The sequence below is a fragment of the Leptodactylus fuscus genome, chromosome 8 (genome assembly GCF_031893055.1).
Source record: "Leptodactylus fuscus isolate aLepFus1 chromosome 8, aLepFus1.hap2, whole genome shotgun sequence".
Taxonomy (NCBI): Eukaryota; Metazoa; Chordata; class Amphibia; order Anura; family Leptodactylidae; genus Leptodactylus; species Leptodactylus fuscus.
Window position 1 is genome coordinate 42,715,533 of NC_134272.1, and position 10,017 is coordinate 42,725,549.

Below are 10,017 nucleotides of genomic sequence, written 5' to 3' on the forward strand. Positions count from 1 at the left end.
GTGAGCCCTAAGCTGAAGCCCCCCACTGTCCCTTCCTATTGCCAGGCCCTATCCTACGTAATAAGCGGCAACTCGAAGACGATACCTACCTATATATGTGATACACAAAACGCAGACAAGATGAACAACAACAAAGTGAGGTCAGCTAGCCATGGTTCGGTAACAGTCGAGCAATGCAGTGCCAAATCGAAGTCCAAGAGAATAACCAGTAGGGAAAGCCAGAGGTGAAGGGTTAGAATACAAGTAATAACAGCTACAGAAAAAAAGGAAGTTCGCACAAGGTAATAGCAAGCACCAGTGTGAATGTGAGCCAAGACTAAATACAGAGGAAGAACCCGCCCAGAACCTGATAGGAAGGCAGGCTGTCAATCACAGGGCAAGGCAAAAATTAACCACTTAATGGACAGAGGCAACAAAGGCAGAAGACAGGTGTGGTTCAAATTAAATTACAGAACTAGAGCCGTATTCACACAGTGCAACTAAAAACCCTAAGCAAATTATCAAACTGCACACGCCTCCTGCGCCGCAGCATGCGAGCAGAGGGTGGCGCAGAGACCCGAACAGGCAGAGATGTTACACTACCCTCCCTTTTATGAGGGGCAGTTCTGAATTTTTTCTGCCTTGTATTTTAGTTCTGCTTGAACCACAGACGCTTGAGTACCAGGCAAACGTTTTTTATTCACCCACCGTTTCTGATAGCACCAGGTTTTAATAGCAGAGGGCCGTTCCCAACTTTTAGTAGCTGAGACTTTCTCCTCACTGACCCTATCTAATGAATGTAAAGCAATACAGTGGGATGAACACTGATCTCCTCACTTTACCAACTCCTTTTTACCCCAATCAAAAATAGGGTTATAGAGGTTAAACCAGGGGAGCCCCAAAATAACATCAGCAGACAGATGCTCCATAAAAAGGCTTATGACCTCCGAATGTGTAGAACCCACTTGCAAGGTTATTAAGGGGGTCTTATATTGAACCTTACCCCTGGCCAGTGGGGCAAAATCCGCTCCAGTAACAGACAGAGGAGTGTCAAGTGGCAAAAGCTCAATTCCCAAAGATGCAACAACTGAATATTTAATAAAGTTTGCTGCAGACCCAGAGTCAACTAACACCTGGCCAGGAACAGATCTGTCCCCAGAGGACAGACACAGATAGCATCATCTTATTCCCCACCAAATACCTGGTTGCCTGAGTGGTTCTTCTGATTACTACTCAGGCAATCAAGTTTTATCTCTGGTGTCAGGGGTCTGATCGAGCAGTTTTGGATAATATGATCTGGAGAACCACAGTACAGGCACAGGTTATTCCTGAGACAATGCTCTTGTCGTGTCTTGGCATCCACAGCTCCCAGTTGCATGGGTTCCTCACCAGAAGTGATGGGAGGAAAGGTGAGTTTTTCAGGAGAGAGAGAGGAAGAGAGAAAATTTGGAGGAAACAAGTCCTACTCTCTCTTTCAAATTTTCCCGGATCTTACGGTCAATACGGACCACCAAAGTCATGGCCTGCTCAAGAGTAGGGGGATCTGGGTGACCAACCCAGAGCTCCTTAACACGGTCACACAAACTTTGCTTAAAGTGAGCCTTTTGAGCGGACTCACGCCAGCCTGTAGTTACACTGCACTTACGGAACTCTGTGCAATACTCCTCTGCAGAGCGTTTGCCCTTCCGCCTGGTAAGGAGTTGATATTCCGCAAGCGCAATATGGTCTGGCTCAGCATAAATAGAGCCCAGGGACTTAAATTTTTTTTCCAATCAGACCACTCCTCAGCCTCAGGAGGGAGTTTAAGGGCCTAAGCTTGTGGATCCCCCTGTATCAGAAATATAACCACTCCCACCATTTGAGCCTGAGTCGCATGTGGATTAACACAGAAGTATAGATGACAAGACTCCCTGAAAGTTGCACATTTTTCACAGTTCCCTGAGAAACGATCCAGAAGTAACATCTTGACCTTATAAGGTGATGAAACAGCTGGGGATGATGCAGCAGCCTCAGGAAGTGTCTGAACCTGTCTAGCTAGCTCAGCTACCAGGCCTGCCAATACCTCCAACTTTGCTGCAAGTCCGTGAATAGGATCCATGCTTCCGGAGGGAAGCAATGGCAGTAGGTTTTTTGGGCTTGCTATTATGTTATGGAATTGCTAGGACAGCAATTCCCCAGTAGCTGCTGGAAACCCTGGGGTGGGGCACAAGAGACAGTGAGCCCTATGCTGAAGCCCCCCACTCTCCCTTCCTATTGCAAGGCCCTGTCCTACGTAATAAGCGGCAACTCAAAGACGATCCCTACCTATATATGTGATACACAAAACGCAGACAAGACGAACAGCAACAAAGGGAGGTCAGCTAGCCAGGGTTCGGTAACAGTCGAGCAATGCAGTGCCAAATCGAAGTCCAAAACAATAGTCAGTAGGAAAAGCCAGAGGTCAAGGATTAGAATACAAGTAATAACAGCGACAGAAAAAAGAAAGTACGCACAAGGTAATAGCCAGCACCAGTGTGAATGTGAGCCAAGACTAAATAGAGAGGAAGAACCCACCCAAAACCTGATAGAAAGGCAGGCTGTCAATCACAAATTAACCACTTAATGGACAGAGGCAACAAAGGCAGAAGACGGGTGTGGTGGAGGTCTTGTGGGGTTCACGGGCCCTCAGCCTTACTTACCAATCCCACTCCTGATCACAACCATCTCCTCAGAAAGGGAAGTGCAGGTGGCTGTGATTGGGAGCCAGGATCGGTAAGTAAATAGGGATCTGTAGGAATATGTAAGCATTGCAGAGTGCATTGGGAACACCAAATTCCCTATTTCCCCAGTTGTTCCTATTATTGGGGAGGGGGTCCCTCTAGGAGTCACTTCTAGTTTATTTTCCCTTGTAACCGCTAAATTTGTACACTGATATACACTTGCACAACTTATACAATCCCTTCCTGATGCAACCAGTTGTGTTCTAGTGATTTGGCGATTTTTTTGTGCTTTTTATTGGTACTCTTTTGGGGTACTTATTATTATTATTGTTGTTTATTTATATAGCACCATTAATTCCATGGTACTTCACATTTGGGGGTTGACATACAATACACAAAATATACAGGTAGACATAATATGACCGACTGGCACAGTGGGGTAGAGGGCCCTGCCCGCGAGGGCTTACAATCTACCCCACTGTGCCAGTCGGTTCTAGGCCCCCTGCTCTTCTCTCTCTACACAGCCCTCATTGGGCAAACTATTACCAGATTTGACTTCCAGTACCATCTTTATGCTGATGACATCCAATTATACACATCTTCCCATGACATCGCCCCTGTACTAATACAGAACACCCGTGACTGTCTTTCTGCTGACTCAAACATCATGTCTTCTCTCTATCTGAAACTCAATCTCTCTAAGACTGAACTACTACTGTTTCCACCATTTAATAGATCTGTCCCTGATATATCCATTGAAGTCTCAGGCCTTACTATAACTCCTAGGCAGCAGGCCCGCTGCCTCGGGGTTGTGTTTGACTCAGACCTTTCTTTCACCCCCCATATCCAATCACTCGCACACTCATGTTACCTCCACCTCAAAAACATCTCCAGGATATGCCCTTTCCTTACCAGAGATACATTAAAGACACTTATTGTTGTTCTGATTTACTCTCGCCTTGACTACTGTAACTCTTTACTAATCGGTCTTCCCTTACTAAATTCTCCCCTCTACAATCTATCCTGAATGCAGTGGCCAGGCTCATCTATCATGCTAGATGCTACAGCGAAGCGTCCGGTCTGTGCCAGTTACTACACTGGCTGCCTATTCATTACAGAATACAACATAAAATTATCACCCTCATCTACAAGTCTCTCCATAATGCTGCACCTCCCTACATTTCCTCCCTCATTACTGTCTACCACCCAAACCAGGCTCTCCATTCACTCAATGACCTAAGACTTACATCCTCTATTATCAGAACCTCCCATGCTCGTATACAAGACTTTTCCCAAGTTGCACCAGTCCTCTGGAATGCTCTATCCCCGACAATTAGATTAACTTCCAATTTCTACAGCTTCAAGCGCAAACTAAAGACACATCTTTTCGGACAGGCCTATCACAATTCCTAACGTAAGGTCTCCCATACCGTAATTAGAATTCCTAAAATGAACCCTCCTCTTTTCCAGCTCTCACATTACCCCACATGATATGATGCCGTTTCAGGCTAACTTTATATGTTCAAGCACCATCTACACGTTAAAGGACACGACTGGTGATGGTTCATACAATTTTATGTTTGTGTAATGACAGCAACCTCTATTACAGAATTGTCTGGGCCACTGTATAAGCAATGCTACCTCCAATGCCGCCCCTGCTACCTATTGTGTCACCTCCTCTACCTCATAGATTGTAAGCTCCTGCGAGCAGGGCCCTTAGTCCCATTATGTGAAGTGACTATTTCTTTTTAATGTATTTTTTTGTCTGTACTTGAACCCTACAAACTGTACAGTGTTGCAGAATATGTTGGCGCTATATAAATATAATTTTTTATTATTATTATCAGATGGGAAAAATCATTAATTTAGGGGGGGTACTTTTTTCCCCCCCAGGTTCGCCATTTACATTAAATATTGTTTCAGTTTTATTTTACAGGTTGTCACAGATGCAGCAATACTGAATATGTATTGTTTTTATTAATTTTTAGATTCTTTTTATATAATTCATTTTATATAGGAAAAGGGAATTGGAGAAACTCATGTGGTGGGCGGGAGGTGTAAAATTAAAAAAAATAAATAAATAGAAAAAGAATACTCATCTGTCCTTGGCGCTCCGTTGTCTGCCGGTAGTCCCTATTCGGTCTCGTGCTGGCGCCTCCTTGCTGGGAGTCCTGCACCTCATGTGATCACTGAGACCAATTAGGTACAGGATTTCCAGAAATGAAGCCATGAGACCAAACAGACACTACCGGCGGACAACGGGGTGCTGGGGACAGGTGAGAAGGCTTTTTAAAAAAAAAATATATATATATATATATATATATATATATATATATATATATATATTTACACCTCCCTGGTGGCCACCACAGTGATCACTCTAGTTTATAGACAACCTGATTTAAGGGGTTGTCTGGGCCAAATATTTTATGGCCACTTCACTGGTCCCCCGTAATGTATGGGGAACAGTGATAGGGCCATTATATTGTGTGGGAGCAGTGATGGGGTAACATCCTGTGCAGAAGGGGGATGTTAAACTGTGTAGGGCATAGTAAAGGGGTTGTGCAGGGTTAAACTTTCTTTATGGCCTATATTCAGGATAGGCCATAAATACCTCAAACCCCACATTGCAGAAACACATCTTTGGCTACTACAGAAAAAAAAAAAAATGTGTTTTACGGAACCAGCAAAGTGAATGAAATTTGATCAAATTTACCTCATCTGCACACTGCAGGAAAAAAAGATGTGGAACAGCCATAAACACTAAAATGTGTGCGCTTCTGAAAACATGGCCGGTTACTTTCAGCTGCGCAATTTGAAAAAAGGGAAAATGCATCAAAAGCTCAATGAAAAAAACACTGTGGAAAAAATACATTGAGATTCGCCGCTATTTTTTTAGCTGCGTCTCGCTGTTGGGCCTCATCCTTATTATCTCAATATACTGAGCATCATACTATAAGGCTGAGTTCACACAGAGTTTTCTGGTCAGGAATTTAGTTCTATTGGGAGGCTTTTTTGGAGGCTGATTTTGAGGTGGATTCCTGACCAAATAACTCTGTGTGAACTCAGCCTAGGCTAAAGCCCCATGTAGCAAGACAAAGCAAAAAGCGCTGCGGGAAAAACCCCGGCGGCAACACATCAGTTTTTCCTGCAGCGCTTATTGCAGAAACTCCGCAGAGGTTTCCTCTGAGGACTTTGTTTCCTTTAGGGTAAGTTCACGCTGGGATTTTTGGTCAGGATTTTGAGGCCGTATCCGGTCAATAGGAGCCGGTCAGTTCTTTTTTCCAGGAGCCGGTTTGTTCCAGCTCCTGGAAAAAGAAGCGAGATGCTCATTCTTCCGGTCGCTTCGCCTCGTGATTCAGCCTGAAGACATTCATTCATTCATTGGGTCTAATCTGGAGCAGAGTGCGTGACTGGATGATGGTGCAGTGCACCAGCATTCAGTCGCGGCTACCCGTTTTTTGGTCCGGAACCTGAGGCGGCCTCCGCCTCAGATTCCGGAGCAAAAAACCCCGTGTGAACTTAGCCTTATACCTAAAGGGAAACGGCAGGTGTTTCTGTAGATATAAGTGACATGCTGCGATTTCCAAAACCGCAACAGTTTTGGAAATTGCAGTGTGTCCACCATGTGTGTTTTTCTGCAATGTGTATATATACCTACACACTCAGGCCTGGGTCACATCTGCGTTCAGTAATGCATTCGGGGAGTCCGCATGGGGCCCTCCCAAACAGACTACCAAATGCATTAGCAAGCGGTGTGCAGTGAAAGCACACATAGACTATAATGGGGTCCATGTGCTTTCCGTGCGGTGTCTGCATAGAACATGCAGACAGAAAAGTACTTCACAATCTACTTTCCTGTCCACATGACTCGTGCGGACACCGTGCGGAAAGCACACGGACCCCATTATAGTCTATGCGGTCCGCGTACTTTCACTGGACACCGCTTGCTAATGCGTTTGGTAATCCGTTCGGGGGGGGGGAAGGGGTTTCCATGCAGACTCCCCAAACAGATCACTGAACGCAGATGTGAACCAGGCCTTATACATATACCATCTATACTCACACATATACAATACTATAACACATATACATTTACATGACCATGGACTGTATATCACATGACCATGGACTAATTTTTATTCACTGGGAGTAAGCAGAATAAATGCTGGGTATCACAGCCCAGGGAAATGGTGGACACATACCAGCTACCAGATTGGTAATTATTGCACTTGGTAAAGGAGAGTTTAGCTCTAAAATGTGTAGTGCCCTGTATACAATAAAGAAAGCTTGTGCTAAAAATCCATTGTGACTAGGTAATACTTGTGAAAGAGCGTTTGCTGTCCACCATTTTCTTGAGCTGTGATACCTAGTTCTCTCAGTGTACTCTGACGTTCCGATCCTTGCATTGAACTACCACTTCCAACTTGGATTTAATACCAGGCTCTCTGAGTTGTTGTGACTATATCACAACACAACAAGGTGAGAGACCAACCAGCCAATTTATTCACAAAGAACCTAGATTTCCACTCATGGATTTACATGACAGCAAGTAGAGATCTAGAAGACCCCAAGAAATTGGTACAGCATGTATTGGAAAATTGTATAACTTTTAATAACATTTGTCTAACATTTGTCTCTCAATATTGCTCTTAAAGTGGACATCCTCTTTAAACCTAACTAAACTTAAAGAGGTAATCCCACGTTGCATACTCACCAGTCTTCGCTGCTGTAAAATCTTTCTTCCTGGTTTCTTGCGTCATTGGTGGGCGGGGTTACATATGCAAAGCCAGCGGCGAGATGATGTCGCTTCTTTGCCGCTGGCCCTGCGTGCGCACTCCCGATGCAGCTAGGCATCGGACATACAGCGTTTTGAATGGTGAAAACAGTCCCCAGCGTTCACATACTTCCCAAATATAAATCTCAGACGTTATGTATATAAAGTATAACAGTCCGTGGGGGTCTCATCTTCCCGTTAGAAGCTGACCGCTGTATGGGGGGGTGGTAAATATGCGTATAGATAGATAGATAGATAGATAGATAGATAGTCACTTGACTTTTGAGCAGATAAGCCCAAGGGCTGTGTCAACAATGAATTGAATAAATTAAGATAGTGGACAAACAACGCAGTTTTGCTGAAGCAATATATTTAGGAAAAATCTTACATCCACATTAACAAGCAGTATAGATAGGATCCTTGTGATGGGACAACCCCTTTAATAAATATCCTAATTTAGCTGGTATTTACCTGCAGTTTCAGCTCCTTCCTCATTGATAGACATGTTTAGAATAATATTATCTAAGCTCTTCTCTATATACTTTATTTATACTATGATATGACTAAGAGCAGTGTTTGCCCAAATATGTCTTTGTTCCTGTGTGTACATGGTTTTGATTGCCTCGAATAAATGTTCCATTTTTATTGGATCAAAGGTGTGCTGGACTTTCCTCCTAGTATGGCTGTATTCTGTGCTGCCGGTATTTCCTTGTACCTAGCTTACCCTATTTGGTTATTACAGCTTGTAAATACAGTGAGCTGGAGGTGGAGTAGAGGTGCTCTATGTACTTACCTCATGGCGCGGGCTGAGAGAATGCCAAGAATGTTATTAAAGCTGTTATCAATATAAAAGTTCAATGCTGATTTTAACGTTTGTTTATCACATAATTCCACATGTGTACCCTCATCTTTAACATCATTCTATAATGTAGAAAACAATTTTAAAAAAACTGAAATGAAAAGGTATGTCCTAATCTTTGGTACCACGTATATTCTTTACCTACATATGGTATATTGTGGGTTGTCTGTCTTAGCTTTTTATTAACAGAGCTAGGCAGTAAGGCTGCTTTCACACGGTCAGTGTCTGGTCAGTGATTTTCATCAGTGATTTTGTGCCAAAACTAGGAGTGGGTTAAAAACACAGAGAGGGTACAAATATTTCTTTTTTTTTTTTTTCAAAGGCCTCTAAACTGTGCCAACTTCACACCCAGTGCACGAAAATAGTGGGAGTGCCACTAAAAAAAACATGCCCAGGATACTTGCCAAAAACGTACCCTATCCCAAAAGGGAAAAGGGGGTTCCCAACTAACTCATCCTCACTGGGACAAAAGGCACCGAGTGGGGTAGAATACCAATGGATAAACTGCCGAAGCAGAAAGTCCAACACATTCCTTTCCCCTTGGGCTGCCACCACCTAGGGTACTCGGAACTGACTAGTCGTCCAGTTTCTCCCTGGGCTGCCACCACCTGGGATACTTCTGGACTCAGATCACAGACCAGCGCCCGCCCCAATCGACCCAGGGCAGGTCACCAAAAGACAGGAGGGAAGCCCATTACAGGCCTCACCTCCAAACGACCGTCGGGGGCGTCCCAAAAGGGTACAGCATCCCTTCGTCGACACACAAAAAGGTGACAGAGTGAAACAAAAAGTGAGAAAACATCTATATAAGTGGTAAAGTGCCAGTCATGGCCCAGTTTACCATCACATCTATAAAAATTCTCCTGCGCTGGTAAACCAGGCATAAGGAGTGGGGTGCTACAAAAGTGTAAATCCAGTGCCACGCAATGTGCCAGAAATCAGTAGGTTTCCCACGCCCAGTGATCTAAGGCACCCTGGGGGCCACTCAAACCCCCAGGGCACGACAGTAGAGGCCTTCGAGCTCTTCCCCGGCCCCCAGCCAAGATGCCCAGGCACCGAAGCACCTGGTGGTCATGTTGCCAGCATCCGCAGTCTTCGCCATTCCCCTACAGTGGCCGACGGCATATCACTGGCGGAACTGGCTACTAGCTGCTTCTCCCAGCAACGTGCCCTAAGTGGTTCTCCATTCCCATCTCCACAGTGTTCGGTCTACTCCTGCCGGTGGGCCCTAGTCCAGCACCTCTGGCAGTTTCACTTACTTACTGCTTCTGATAAGAACAGATACTACACTTGATCTTAGCCAAAAGGTCGAGAAGCGATACAAATAATAGAGACTGCTGTGGGCCGATCTTAGACTCCGCCTCCTCACAGACGAGCCTTCGGCAGAACCAGCGTTGATTGGCCAAATGCTGTACACTGGCCAATCAACGCTGGTCAATTCTTTCCTATGAGAAAAAGTAAGCTCGCTCGTAACAGCAAGCTGCCAGCTCTCCTGACTAACAAGGACGAGCCTGCTGCAGAGCCAGCGTTGATTGGCCGAATGCTATGCTATACACCGTATAGCATTTGGCCAATCAACACTGGCTCTGAATCAAATATTTACTGCGAATAGCTAGTAGTATTCGATTGAGTACGAATATTTCGAAAACCGTAGTATTCAATCAAATACTACTCACTCATCTCTAACCCTTATCTTATGTGTC

At 44.6% G+C, this 10,017-nt stretch overlaps 1 pseudogene; it reads right to left on the minus strand.

Moving 5' to 3' along the window:
- Positions 1 to 9,516: 9,516 nt before the first annotated feature.
- LOC142217751 (U2 spliceosomal RNA) lies at positions 9,517 to 9,634 on the minus strand (annotated as a pseudogene).
- Between the last annotated feature and the right edge of the window lie 383 nt (positions 9,635 to 10,017).